The sequence below is a fragment of the Stegodyphus dumicola genome, chromosome 7, assembly GCF_044657685.1.
Source record: "Stegodyphus dumicola isolate Sdum_Otavi_A_Nest chromosome 7, ASM4465768v1".
In the NCBI taxonomy this organism is placed as follows: domain Eukaryota; kingdom Metazoa; phylum Arthropoda; class Arachnida; order Araneae; family Eresidae; genus Stegodyphus; species Stegodyphus dumicola.
In genome coordinates, this window is record NC_140774.1 from 99,314,926 (window position 1) to 99,331,022 (window position 16,097).

General features: G+C 32.8%; 1 long non-coding RNA gene across 1 annotated transcript in view; it reads right to left on the minus strand.

Moving 5' to 3' along the window:
* Positions 1-1,645: 1,645 nt before the first annotated feature.
* The window catches only part of LOC146996280 (uncharacterized), a 45,313-nt gene continuing 30,861 nt past the window's right edge, over positions 1,646-16,097 (minus strand). The window contains exon 4 of the long non-coding RNA XR_015042168.1: positions 1,646-2,372. This is a non-coding gene — a long non-coding RNA (uncharacterized LOC146996280). The remainder of the gene's footprint in view (positions 2,373-16,097) is intronic.

Here is a 16,097-nt window from a genome sequence, read left to right on the forward strand (position 1 = left end):
TTTTTACACAATTTAGTTGCTTCCCTATTATGATTCATAAATACGTACATTCTCTGTCCATACATAGGTAATTGCTATTCCTGTTACTGAGTTCTCTTTCAAACGAAGACGTTTCACAGATCGAAAATAAAAAAATCCTATTCACAAACTCCTATTCATCACTAAAACAGTTCAATAAATAACTGAAAATTTATTGCAAGTGTTGCGCTACTGTAAATTTGTTAATTTGTATACTACATTTGACAGATGAATAGTTCCTTCTCTTTAATTCATGAGTTCAAACTTTAAAAAAATTTTATTTTTAAAAGAAGAATTTTTTTTTATTGGTTTTATAATTTCCTATGTTATTTATGCAATTTAATGCATTCATTATCGTAATGCAGTTTATTGAAAGTACAGAAATTCTTTGAAATCCTTGCTAGTTCGTTAATTCGTCGAGCAGAGAATGTCGCATAACTTGCTCTGCTTATAAGTATCTAGTGTTGAAAAGCATAAAAATACTAATTGCGATAGCCTTTACAAAATATTAATTTCATATTCAAAAATGCAATTTCTAATATTCTATTTGATGTTCTAACAGAAAAATAAACTACTCCTGTGAATAGGGACGGTGTCCATGACAGAAAACAGTGTGAAGGTCAGTCTTAGACCTTGGGGGGGGGGGAGATTCTGCAGTCTGTTGGAGAGAATTTTCGATAGGGGAAGGGATGGACCAGAGCCATGGCCAGAGGGGAAGATCCGAAAATAGGAGGATGGATCCATAACGCTCTCAAGGGTAGGGTAGGATAAGCTGATGGTCAGATTTATGACTCAGCAATGTTACATGGTGGTGTTGTTTTTGAGGGCCGCCGAGCAAGTACGAAATGCTTTTGTAGGCAGCATGCAGGAAAGAAATTCGGTATAATGTATTGCATAATAAGTATATGGGAAAGAAAACAGAGTGAAAAAATTAGTGACAGCATGGCGAAATTTATAAGGACATATTTTTTTATATTTTTATTAATAGGATATTATTTCTAAAATTTCGTTAAAATTTTGCCAAGAGTATCAAATAAAAATAAAATTCTTTAGTTATTAATGAGCTCTAAGAACTACATCTTGATTTATAAGAATGTAAAGAAAAAAAGGCTAAGTGTCGTTTCATCCTTTCCCGTTGAGTCCCCAACTCGAAATAGTGCTGTTTTGTCCGTTGCCTTCTCCCTAGCGATTCTTTCCTTCCCGTTTCATCCGCTGTTGAAAAGCCAATTTACGATAAAGAGAATCGTGAATCCGTGTTTTCTTCGATCAAAACAGTTTAGACAAGGTGGCCTTTACCTCACTTAACTTTTGATTTCTGATATTTGCTAAATATTTCTTTTAAACAAATTATTACAAACAGAATAATGATTTTGAGGCATATCCAAAAACCATATTTCTAAATCTAATTATATTTTTGTTATATAGTGTCAATTTTTTTAATTCTATCTACCTCTAAAGCAATGGAATCAGAGTTCCACCTCTTTGAAGGAAAATAAAACTGGTATAACAAATGCATAAATAAGAATAATACGCAAGCTAAATAAAAAGCACAGTCAAAAATGCAAATATGGTTTACCTCTTGCAATGCAGATGACAAAGCGTTCCGTTGCAGTGAATTGCTCGGCAAATCCAGAGCTTATTAAAATTTTTAAATTTCAGTTTAATGTACATGATCTGGATGACTACTTCTGGTTTCAATAAATTCAGGTTCTAATAAACTTATGAACTTATGATCTCATTTTAAATTGAGGTGAATGAAAATTAAAAAAAAAAAAAAAAGATTTATTATATATGATTAAAAAAAGAGCTGCATTTCACGCCCGTACGTTCTGAAATTTCTTCACAGCAGTTAGTTATTGATCAGATTGTTATATACAACAAGCCGATTGGCATTCATCCCGTAATATTCTCTGTCAATAGTAAGCGGCAGTACACTGACTGACTGACTGACTGTTCCTGTATTGCCGGAATACCTTGGATTTTGGATCTTCACGCACTTAATTAGTTTTCTGTCGTGAGACATTTACTAATATATATATATCTCTTCGAAGACTTCATGGGGAACCTCAGAAAGTTTTAATAAAAACTTTTTTAGCAATATATGTCGAAAGCAATAATCTTTTGGCACAAGATACTGGAGAGTTAATCAGTCACATAGTTCACAAGTTCTAAATTTCAAAAAATTTCTGCCGGAATACCGCAGTGTGTCCAGCTTTGTAAAGTAATGCTACAAGGGTGCATCACGTGGTACAGTCCAGGCGTAGTATCCCGAAGGGAGCTAGTCAGGTAGGAAAGATACATCGCTCGGTCAGAAATAATTCGATCATGGACAGCAAGGCGTGTGGAGTAGTGTCCTAAAAATTTTGAAATCACAAGGGAAAAGAAACAGGATGCAGAAAGCAATTAATTTAGGTATACAAACAGAAATCTAAAACGCTAAATAAACATATGTACAGCTATATATAAATATACAATGATAAGATATCGCACTATGTGTTAAGTCGGAAAATTGGAGTCTTTAACGAGGTGGGCGGCTAGTGGTCGCTTGTCGCAGTCCTCGTTCAGAATGACATAATCGAAGGTATTAAATTTCTGCAGGTGAGGGCAGTTGAATGCCTTCGTAAAGAAATTTCTATTTACTTTCTGCAAGTGTGCCTCAATTGGGTGGACTTTCAAGTCTCTATGCAATGTATCATTCCTAACAAAAAAGTGGGCATTTGTAATTATCCGGAGTACCGTGTTTTTAATCACCTGGAGCCTATGCAGATCTTTTTTCTTCGCCGCGCTCCAAGCCGGAGAAGCATAGGAAATAATTGGCCTGACACTCGTTATGTAAATGAGACGTTTTTACTTAATCTAAGCTGGAAAATTTGTTTAAAAGTGGCTTCAGGCTATTGACCCGTAAGCTTTCTTACTAACTTTTGTGACGTGGTCGTTCCAGTTCAGCTTATTGTTAAGCACGAAGCCGAGGTATTTGGCCTTATTAACCTGCGGAACTTCCTTATTGAATAAATGACGTTTTCTTTTGAGAGGAGTTTTAGTGTGCTTTCTTCTGATTACTAAAAGTTGGGATTTCTGGGCATTAATGGAGATCCTCCACCTAGTACACCAATTCTCAATTTCCCGCATGATACTTTGTAGCTTTTTGACGGCGTGATTAGCATTTGAGAACCTCACAACTAACGCTGTGTCGTCCGCGTAGCATCCTAGAAAACTGTTCCTGTCTAGGTGGGCCCTAGGGAAGTCGGCAACGTAGAGTAGATAGAGCACAGATCCAATAATGCTCCCTTGAGGGACCCCAGGGTTGATCTCTTTTGCGTCAGATAAATCATTACCTATAGAAACCCTTTAATTTCCTCTTAGCGATGAACGATACGATAAGTTCAATTCTCTATCAATGTTGAAATTAAATATTTTGTAAATAAGCCCCTCATGCCAGACGCCTTCAAAAGCTTTTGCCACGTCCAGCATGATTATTACGATGATGTAGAGCATCTCCGCAGAATTTTATGAGCCTGACAAGCTGCTTCGACGTGGAAAGTTACTGCGAAATCCGAATTGCTCTGATGGCAGCACGTCTAAGAATGGCCTGAGCCTATCCAAAATAACTCACTCGTAAATTTTCCCCAGACCCGAGGGTAAACTAATAGGCTTGTACCCCTCAGGTCTGGTAGCGTTCTTTCCAGGCTTAGGGAGTAATACAATCTTTGCGTGTTTCCACGCACTCAGGAAATAACTGATATTCATACAAGTGTTCAATATACTTCTGAATTTCGTGATTACGTTAAGTGGGAATTTCTTAATAGCCATATTAGAAATTGTGTTGTGTCGTGGCCAGGAGCCTTGCGTGCTTTTAGCTTTTTTAATCAACTCTTTAATTTCCAACCGCGTGACGTATTTAATTTGCTTTCTTGCCGGGAGGCATTTAGCCAGTCTCTAACATTATAGCAGATATCGTAGACAAAATCAAGGTCTCTGGGCATCCGATTAGGAGTGAATTGCTGCTCCAAGAATTCTGCCAGAACAGCGCCCTTCTCAACATTAGTAATAGCAATTTTCTCATTCGTGAAAATCGGCCTTGAGCAGGGAGTTTATTCTTTAACTTTTTAATAAACGCTCAAAAGGAACCATCCATAGGGTGCGGCAGTAAACTTGCGACGCCCGAGGTTATAAGGGCGCGTGGCCGCCACTCTCTTGTATCCTGTGACACACGGAAATCATGTCGCTCTCTTCGATTCTACGCGGAAATGACGTAGACTTGTTGAATGACGTCATGCACGATAGCTTTACTTTTTGTGGCAACAACAATTTTTTTATCAAAGATTTGTTTTTGTAGCAATGACGACTTTTTTTCGTTTTTGTGGCAACGTCCTCTTGATCCGCGTATTTGGGATGACATTATCAATTTTAATTAATTTTCCTTTATTATTTTTAATTATTTAATCTGTTATTATTTTTAATTAAGCATTTAATTATTTATTCTGTTATTATTTTTAAATGATTCCATTACTTATTTTAATTATAATACTTTTTCCATGAAATTTAAAAAGACGGGATTTATCATGACTATTTTATTTATAAAAGCAGAATTACTTTAGCTGTGGGGACGAATATCCACACTAGAAAGCATTATAAATAAGAATTATAACCAGATCTGTGAAGAACTAGAAGTCTAAAATACACATAAAATTTAATGTTCAACCATAAAAATGAAAGCTTACCTTCTTTCCAGAACTTGGAATATAAAAATTTCTCAATTTAAAAATTTTTTTAAATCAGTATCATCACTATTTTTTATGATTCTCAAAGTTTTTTAACGCATTTATTCGAAGTTAAGCTAAAATATACACATTTCAAATTGATGTCATTTTATTTAAAACTGAATTCTTACAGCTCTTTGAGAACATTTGACATTTAATTTATCATAATCATGCCGCTTAGCAAATAAACTTATGTATAAGCATCATGCATAACGGGTAATACTGACATGATCTCTATGTAAATATCCAACATATTAAGTTGTAATTTTATTAACAGTTAAATTTCGAGTTAAACTTCTTTCCTGTCAAATTCTTAACTTCAACTTACTACTTCTAGCCAGAACGTAGTTTTAGAATCACGTCTGAATACATAATGAGGAGGAACAGTATTTAACAGCGAAGTTTTACTTGCTGAGTTAGAGAGAATCAGAGTTTCTGATTAGAGCGTTTCCGCCTTTTTGGCTACTCTCTCTCAAAGCTGTTATTACGCTCGTCCGTACTCAGGCCCTTGATAGCTTCACAGTCATATCGTGTTTAACGGGCCAACTACGTTAAAACTTTGAAAGCTTCGCCTCTTGTCACACGAACTCCAGCGAATATTCGCTTATCAGTTCTTAAGATTCTTCACTTTCAACAGCAATTTAGCCTTTACTAAGTGAGGAAATCTATAAAGTAATTTAAAACAGTTTTAAGACATTTTAGTTTGATTTAACCTAAAAAAAGGCCACACTTTCAGGGAAGTATTATTTTAATTACACGTTGGAGCCAAATAATTCTCTGAACATGCATGGCATTTAATTTATCATGATCATGGCACATAATAAAATACATATCACGAAACAAGAAACACATTTTCTTTTTTTAACCAGTTGTATTCTCGAGAAAATAGCAGATGAAGAAGAGATGCAGTATGAGCGCTTGAAACCTATGTTTGTACGCATTGATGGTCAAAATACACATCTATTTTAATATCAGATAAATAAATTCAAATACAGGTATTCAAACAAGAATACACAAATTTGAAAAAAGTATATAAATGCAATGAACTTAATTGATAAATAAAGTAAAGTATATAAAGGCCTAAGGAAACTTGCATTCGTTGAGGGCTTTCTAAAACAAGTTACACTGTTCTCGTTGTTTTATGAAAGAAATGCGCGGCCCTGCGGTTAAGCGGGCGACTCTCATGCAGAGGTTGTGGGGTTTCATTTTAATTTAAAAAAAGCTCTTTAAAATTCATGGAAAAGGTATGGTTATTAAAATAAATAATATAATCAATTAAAAATTAATAAATATTAAATAATGTGTTGCTCACTTAAAAATATATACATATGCTGGCAATTTTCGTCATACATGTATCGTTTCAAAGCCGATTATGGCTTCTGAACTCGCTGATCAGTTTGCGCAGGAAAAGAGTGGGTATTGCTGTTCGAAAATTTCGAATTTTTTACACTGTAACCGCAACCGTGTGAGAGATCTATTACCCGTTTCTCCACCACCACAATTCCGAACGCATACCTTCAAATTACAATACCTGAAATCTTCTTTCGACTGGTTGAGCGGACAGGCCATTAGGGGGTCAAATATCGGGGAAATTTTTTTACGACCACTCTGTATGCTTTTGTTTATTAGAATTTAAGCATCGTATTCACGCAATTTATATTTAAATAATAATTTTATAAACTTTTGCGTTATAAGTTAAAAGAAGATGTTTCTAACGTTTTCGTGCTGATGCAGCTAATTTTCCAAGTTAGATTCTGGTTTTAACGAAATTATTTGTAAAGAGACGTGACGGCTAAGTTATGATAATAATATGGCAAAGTGTTGCAATTTATACTACAGCAAGTTAATATGACTGATAGTATAGCTCATTTATAATTTTTATAAAAATTTTCAGCGGTGGTGGAATTAATAGCAAATGCTCTTAATTTTATATACTTAGATTACAACTATTTAGATTACATTTCTTTTTTCCTTGATAGCTTTGTGATGTAATATTTTTATAATGGCAGAGATAAACATTGCTAATTTACCAAATATGTAAATCTATAATTCTGGGCACTTATGTGCATACTAGAACCATACCTTCTATTTGTCGTACAGCATTCCTTTAAACACATTGTTGAACCCATAATTCAAGAGATCTTCCATTCACCAGTGACCAAAACGTAAAGTCACTACACTGGCAGATCGACCCGGATTTCAAATCTTGGCGAACGAATTGGCTGCACGACAGTTTTCGTGGTTTTCCCTCATGTGTAATGTGGCTACTAGTCAGTTTTTGCTTAAAAATTTTGTCCCGCCAATGAACGAATTTAACACCTCTAAATCTTAGGAGTTGGACCTGATGGGTTCTGCTCCAGGCTAACACGTTGGCTGCATAGTTGATCTTCCTGGTTTTTCTCCACGAAGGTATCCCTCCTCAAAAGCAGATAACCTTCCGAGTGCTTTGCTATAAACCAAACTGACCAAAAGCTGTTTTTTTTCTCTGTACATACGTACTATGAAAAATGCATTATAAAAACTTCAATATATGAAGTAATACATATTTTTATCCTAAAAGGGACTTTAGTTTGGAATGGGATATTAGTCTGGAAACGGCATTTTGCATTTAATCACTATAAACGGTGTATCACTTCTCAAACTGTTGCCACGAAATACGAGTATTATCGCTCTGTATGATATTTAAAGACATAAAATAACGAAGAATCTGCATGAATGTATGCATATTTCTCGTACTATGAAAAAACAACGGTATCTAAAGTCATGAAATTTTAAATAACATAGTCCTTCACCCGAATATGCGGACCTACAAGCCCGAATTTTGAATTTCGAATTTGTTTTATTATCTAGTTCATATTTTGTAAAATTTTAGCGAATTTTTTTTTTATTAACAAAATCGATGATTTCAAACCAAGCAGTGGCAATGGTGCACATGGGAAAAAAATTATCTCCAGCATCTATCGGAAATTGTAAAAATATACTATTTTTAAATGCTTTTTGATTTTGCGTTCAATCGAATTAAATGTGACATAAACGCCAACATCGTGATATTTAAAAAAACAAAGTGAACGCACTAAACGTTAATAATAAAAAGAGAAAAGAAAGTTTTGTAAAGCCATCTTAGTAGGAAAACTGAACATTGATATCATAAACTGAGAAAAGACTGAAAAAAAAAAAAAAAAAAAGGAAACAGAAAAATGTATGCCAACACTTTAATGCTGCAACGGGAATTTTAAACGTATACTGCTATGCTGCTTTTAAAAGTTAGTAATTTTGTTGTTGACTTGCATATGGCATAAGTGCCAAGAAAAAGATGCTTAATAATAAAGCTAAAAAGACAAAAAAAAAAAAAAAAAAAAAAAAAAAAAAAAAAAAAAAAAGGTTAATAGGAGTGAGCTTAACAGCAGAACGGTAGAGTGCGAGTTTAGCGAAAGCTTAAAAAACCTTAAAAAACCTTTTTGGGCGACCGTTAAAATCTGAAACCTTTCAGATTAAAATTTTTGTTTTTAAATTATTTTTAGAAGTGATACAAAGTTGTGTTTGTTGCTAATTTTCACCTTTACCTTAGCGTATTTCTTTGCAAATCCCTTTAATAAGAAAATATAATTAAGTATAGAAATTAACTCGGTTTCTATGGTTGATACTTCTTCGCAAACTATCCGTAGATTTTTTCCAAAAACATAGACTTTACATGAATTTTGTTAAAATATGGATTAATTCTAATCTTTGCTTAGCATGTTAATTCCGGAATTTTCCTTCCGTATTAAAAGCGCTTAACTTTGCGAGCTGCTTTAAGCATCATATGGTTTGAGTTTCAGAAGCTAATATTAAGCTGATATATCAGTATTATTATATATATTTTCAGAAGCTATATTAAGTCGATGTATTAGAATTATTATATGCAGTCATAATAACAGAATTATTTCATATACATTCGGAAGTTAATGTATTTTTACTGAAAGCTGAAGATACGTCTGAATAACAATTTTTGCAAAGTAAACGTTTCCTTGTGCAGCAGCAATGGGATATGAATGATATTTCATTGTGCATTTAAAGAGATTTTGGAATAGTAAAGCATTTACACCAATGAAAAGGGTAGAAAAAAGTAGAAAACTGGAAAGGGAAAAAAAAATTAGAAAACTGGAAAAGAAAAGAATTTACTAAACAGTGCTAAGATGAGCATCGAAGAGTAAAGCTTAAGTTTTATGATAAAACTAACAGAAAATCAAAGTCTTTCTACTACTACTAAAAATAAAATCGAAATAATATACGTAAAGCTGTAACAAAACTTTGTAAATATTATAAAATTAGCAACAGAATTTAAGATATTCGTAATAATTTAAAAGTGAAGTTTGAAAGAACAGAAAAGCCTTTTTACTTCCTTATACGGAGTAAAGGAATCAACAACGCGAACAAGCAAACATACAAACAGATATTCTGATATATATATATATGTATATCGATTTTCTAAAACTTACAAATTTTTGATTAACAAACTCTAGGATTTGAAAGCGAGCAGTAGCAACACTTTTCGAAAGAAAGCATTTTTATCTCCAACGCGCGAGATTGTTACTACTCAGGAAAATGAAGCCGAAAATTAATGTTTTCAGAGGTTTTAATTAATATCTCGGCTGAATAAAGTCATACGAAGATGGGAATCAAAATGGCTTCCCACGAATTTTTGAAATCGGGAATAATGTATTTAATGTTTGGGAATGCTATTTTGATTTCATTGCAAAACTGCGAAATTTTTTATTAACAAACTCTACGATTTTAAAGCGAGCAGTGGCAACACTTCTCAAAATAAAGCAGCGTGCGAGACTGTTGCCAGTAGGAACAATGAGGGCAAAATTGGCGTTTTCAGAGTTTTTAATTCATATCACTTAAGCATTTTTTTTTTTTTTTTTTTTTTTTTTAAATGGGATGTCGACATTTAACAGGACCCAGAATAGAAAGTTTGGTGACGACAGCTATAGTAATGACTGAGTGTATCGCGAACAAACACACAAACAGACATTCTTCTTTACATACTATGTCGATTTTCTTTTTCTCGGGACAAGAAAAGATTTTTTAACTGTATAATCTTTGCTGAAAGATTAAAAAAAGGAAACAGAATTCCGTCACTTGCAGTGAAGAGAGTGCGTGTTCTGTCCTTTTTCTTTTTCTGTTACGCACTTCGGCTTTCATTTGGCTTTGAAAAACATAATCTAGTATTAACCCTTCAACTTTTTTGAAAGCAGGGATTTATTAGATGTGTTCTTCGGAAAGAGTGAAAACATCCCGTGGTGTCTTAGAGGAGAGGAAAATGAGGTCATTAAAGTTTTCGGGCAGATGGACTCTTTTCAGCCCCCTGTCGCGCACTTGGACTACTATACCGTAATTTTGCAGTGGACATTCAGTTACCTGTTTCCTCTCAAATAAAGAAATGCCTATTCACAACTTAATACACTCTGAAAACTGCAGTAATTTAGGATTAAAATTAATTTAAAATTAAATTTAAATTTAGAGCAGATTAAAATATGCAAACCAGAACTAAAGGAATGAGTTCAAAACAGGGGAAATAATTACTGCATAAATAAGATAATTTTTTTTCTTAAATTAAATAATTTGTCGCAAATCAGAAGCAAAATTGAAACCAAGAGCAATTTCAAAAAGCACCAGATAAACCAAAGCTGAACAAACACGGAATTCGCACTTCAAAAAATTCAAATATGTAAGTAAACAAAAGTTTTAAATTAAAAAAAATTTAAATTAAGACATAGGAATTTTGCATTCCTGAGACATCTTCATCACGGAGTCAATATCTCGAGAAATGTAAAATAAAAAAGCAATTAAAAAAATCTGAAAGTTTTCAGATTTTAAATTACATACAAAGAGGTGTTTTTTAACGTTTTGTGTGTTACCTTTATTTATTAAATATCATGTTCTCAAATACTCAAAGCATAAAATTCAGTTCAACGGCAATATCGCAAAATAATTTTAAAATGAGCATATCTTTAGAATTTCCGATATAAAGTCTCGCGCGCTAGAGATAATTTTTTTTTTTATTCGTACAGTGTTGCTATTGTTCGCTTTCAAATCGTTTAGTTTTCTAACCAAAAATTCCTTGAAGTGTTAAGATTTTTAATCGATAATAAAATAAATTTTAAATTAAAATTAGGGCTTCCACATGCCCATATTCTATGGAAGACTACGTTCAATTTTTGTTGGCTCTAGGTACCGTTGTTTTATCACTATACGAGAAACAAACATACAGTAAGATCCCGCTTAACGCGGGGGATACGTTCCATCGAAGTAGAGCGTAATGCGAAACAGCGCTAAGCGAGGCTATCTTAACATGTAAATAATGGGGTTAGGGGGAGACGGATAAAAAATGGTTAGGCATTAAATTGAATAATGTTTTTTTAATAAAAATAAAATCAAACATTTATTTCTTACAAAAATAAAAACAATATAAACGCATATACTTTTAAAAACAAATAAAATTCTCAGTCAGATCATTCAGTCTATTCTGGGTTTCCAATTTTCTGACTTTTTGTTAAGAAGGCATTATGATAGATTGGCTTAATGGCATATTGCGTTCAATTTCGTCGTCAATCCATATGGACAGTCGTTTTTCCATTTCCTCTATAATGTTATTTCTAGAACGGGTAATTCTAGTTGCAGAGCTTGACGTAGTTGCAGTTGCCGATGACAGTATTTTTTCTTTATTCTTAAGAATTGTCCTTATTGTTGAAGTTGCCAAAATCAATGCAGCACTAATTTGAGACTGACGTTCACCAGAATCTAATCTTCTAATCACTTGCATTTGAGTTTCCAGTGAAATGCTTTTTCTGGTTGCTTTCTTTTCTTGTTTTTTATTATCACCCATGATAAAAACTAAAGATCATAATATTTGTCACTGTATTAATCGTTATAGTATTATATAAATTTAAACTTACAATAATGTCAACAAATGTTTCAAATGATAAAAATGCGTCCACCAAGCAAGAAACACAACTACACTGTTTCGGATATGTTATTTGGAAACCTAGCGCTGCGCACAATTTCGGAGAATCCCCGGGCTGAAATAAAAGAGCGCTAAACCGAAACAGTGCGAAACGAAACAGCGTTAAGCGGGGTCTTACTGTACATTCATACAGATTCTTCATTATTTAATTTTTTTAAATATAACACAGGGCTCTAATATTTGGTGGCAACAATTTGAAAAGTGATTCGTCATTTATAGTTTTCAACGCAAAATGCCAAAACGAAATTAGTAGTCCTTCAGGGCAAATTGTCCCTTTGGACTAATAAATAAATATAAATCTGAAAGCTCTCAGATTTTAAATTACGTCCAAAGGGGCGTTTTTTTTTAACATTTTGTCTATTACCTTTATTTACTAAATATCATGTTCTTCGCATTTAAACCATAAAATTCTGTTCAAAAGCAATATCGCAAAATAGTTTTAAATTGAGCATATCTTTAGAATTTCCGATACAGAGTCTCACGCGCTGGAGATAAAAATGTTTTTTCTGTACAACGTTGCCATTGCTCGCTTTGAAATACTTGAGTTTGTTAATCAAAATTTCGTTGAAGTTTTACAAAATATGAAATCAATAGTAAAATAAATACCAAATTTCAAATTTGGGCTTTCACATGCTCATATTTGTAGGAGGATACGTCATTCAAAATTCGATGGCTGTATGTACCTTTGTTTTTATCCCAATGCGAGAAATATACATACCTTTATGGAGATTTTTCCTTATTTAAATTCTTCAGATATAATGCAGGACTCTAACATTTGGTGGCAACAGTTTAAAAAGTGAAACGGACATTTATAGTAAACCAACTCAAAATCGCAAAAGGAAAACAATAGTCCTTCAGGGACAAAACCCCTTTGGACTAAAAAAAAAAAAAAAAAAACTTTTTCTAAGCTAACCTGTGCACAACTAAGCAAATTAATTAATATTTAGAAAAAATAAATTAGGAAAAAAAAACTAATTTGCATTATTAATCCAGCCTCTACAGAAACATATCCGCGTATGCTAAAATAATTTCTTTATTTTCCATTTTGTATTGCGCAGTTTTTTGCTTCTTCATTATTGTATATACTGTGAATTATAGTTGACAGGCAAATGAAAGTGAAATGAAGACTTTTATAGACTTTGCGTGTCTGTTATTGCACTAATGATAACTTTTATTCTAATACCTACCCTAATAATGAAAGTCTGATCTTTATCCACCACGTAACTATATTCGGCGACTGGAGATAATTCTAGCGTGTTGGCAACATTTCAGAGTTTTTTTGCTTCATGGTAACAAAAACCAAAGGAAGACAGGTAGGTAATTTATTACATGAAGGCACGCGACAAATATTTATCTTGGAGTGGTTGCCTTTGTGAAAGAGCTTCTAAAGTAAGTACCCGAGTATTTATGCTGTACGTGAAAAATAAATATGTAAACAAGTAAGCAGGTATGCAGCCAGTTTGTTCCGGTTTGTTTGAATCGAAAGCGAGGTGAAATAGCCGTTTAAATAGTTTTGCCTTCTCTGTTGATAAAAGATATGCTTTCGTGAAAGATGATGCTTTCGTGAAAAGAAAGATACGTTGCGATCGCAAAACATCTTTAATGCTTAACAAAATGCGCTTTGCTGAAATCTTGCTTGTTTCGTCACATAAGATTATTTTATTAAAATATGTAATATTACTTTAATGATCACATAATTACATGCTGTTTCGACATCTACAAAGTTTGAAAACTTTCTCTAACTAAAACATTTATTTGTTGACGAGAGGATTTTAATATTTGAAAGAGAATTTTAGGCTGAGTAGGAGATAGGCGATTTTATAATTCTAACCACGGGCAGCTAAAAACACTAACCGATCAAAATTATAGCTAATAATGATAAAATGCTCGTTTTGACATATAACTTTTATTTTTGTAATATCCGCGTCAAATTTACACACTTCAAACAAAAATCAGAAAATTAACAATCATTGTCCGGTTGCTTAATACTGATAAGTGATGTTAATATGATTTTCAGACTACAAGTCCATTCCATTTTTTCTTTTTCTCTACATCCCATTATTTATTTCGCATTTTTGGAAATATAAAATTGAAAGGATGCATACTCTGTGTAATGAAGTTGCGGTGAAAAATGTTTGCTGTCATTTTGTAGTGATCGTGTGCTTTATTTACTCATTGTCGAGTTTTAAAAAAATTATCCCAATCTGTTACAGAGTAATTCTGCGAACGATTGCTCAATGTGGGCTCAGAATCCTCTCTCTGTAGTTGATAAATTCCATAGTACTTTGAATAACTCTTCATTAGTGTTTTTTCAGAAAAGAGAAAAATCCCAGAATTGAAGAGAAAGTAATTGAAGAGAAAAGGTTTGTTCAGAAAAGAGAAAAATCCCAGAATTGGTGAGAAAGGAATCAAATAAAATGATAGCAGATGTCTGAAAGTCTGTATATCCCAGAATATGACCCAAATGGCCAGACTACATTTACGTGTTGTAAATGGCAAAAGGAAGGTTTTAAGAGCCTACTGTAATTTTTCGCATAGCAGAAACTATTGTTATTCCGGAAATATTTAACATTAGATAAAACACACATGAAAAGGAAGAAAAGCCCCTTTCTTCCCCCATTTATGTTAGCTAACTCCAATTTATATCGCTAAAAATTCAGATCTATCCCACAGAAAAAATTTACTAATATAGATTAATACTGATTACTTAGGTCAGTTCCTACATGAAAATAAATGGAAGAAACTGTAATCACTTTCGGCTGACTATCATAAAAGAGGATATCGAACGAAGGTTTCCAATTCTGATTCATGCTAATCAATGTTAATTACTTTCACAGCGCTCGGAAAGGGATTAGTTGTTATCATTCTTGGCGCTTTATTTGGCGAATATATCGGACAGCGAGCTCAAGGTAACCCTAATTGGTGCCTAATTTCGTTAAGGAGCGCATCTCTTCATTGCGATCAGCATCTTTCTCTTGCTGTCAACTCTGCTCTCTTTCTTTTTTACAGTTTTTCAGTACCACTCTTTTCAGCTCGCATAAGTCAATCTTCAGATTTCTTTTAAGAACCGCTGAAAATGTAACTAAGTAAATAAATTACGAAGAGAATTACATTCGAATAAATTTCTTTGTTAGCCCTCAATGCGTTGGCTTAATGTAGTTTGTAATAAATTAAATCATTAAAATATTAAAATTTTGCTTCTCAATTTAAAAAAAAAATTTTGTGCAATTTTTTTTAATAATATCGCAATTTCCTTCGAGCTTTTCTAAACTTAGTAATCATTCAAAATTTTAAATCCATATATTCCAATATGTTACCAAATTTCTGCATAAAAGCAAATTTTAAAATATGAGCGTCTCAAACTTAGATTAGTTTTGGTTTACATATATACATATATAAATAGTTCGATAGACACGGAATTACTCTTTTTTCAAGAATTAAGAATTAATTTCTCTGTTCTTCAGAAAGCAATATCATTTCGCACCGTAGCCGAAAATAGATAATTTAAAAAGAGGAAATAAGATAAATAAATGGAAATATTTAATGTTTCTAGCTACAGCTGTGAAACAAGGCAGAAATCAAAAGGTTAGGAATTATGAGACAAGCTTCACTTAAGAAAAGAAAATGAAAGAAAAAAAACTGGTTCGAACTGGCTTTTAAATACTTCAGAGAACAGCGAATTAGAATTCGCTTTCAACAGCTTTAGGAAAAAAGATGAACTAAAGTAATTACATTTTAAGATTTTAACAGCTTTTTCTCATGATGCCAATTCTCTTATTTTACTTTGTTCGATTGGTAATGTAAGATTAATCTTCCGTTATTTATTACTTCGATTGGAATGATATATTTTAGAACTATTACGCAGAATATTTTTACTTTTCGAAAAAGAGCCTCATCCTCGGAATGTCTCTCGAAACACATGGAGTTTTTTCACAAACCCCAAGAGTTTTTTCTGAATTTTAATTTGGTCTGCTTTAAATTTCAATTTGCATGCACCTCTCACTTGTCATTATTTCTTAACAGTTTAGTGTTATACTTGCAAAAGTTTTTGCAAGTGTATATCAAATATACGTAAGTTCGTACTATAATAGAAATTTAATTCAAGTGAAGTTTTCTGAATTCATAAATTAAATGAATGTCACTCAAAAGAGCAACCTAAAATAGCTGTACCTAATGAAATCAAGGCTTAATTGCTATAATTTGAAATTCTGGTGCTCTATGGATCTATTTATAAAAGTAAGTAAGTAAAGTGGAATATAAATAAAACGATAAAAAAATCTGAAATCTTTCAGATTTTAAATTATGTCCAA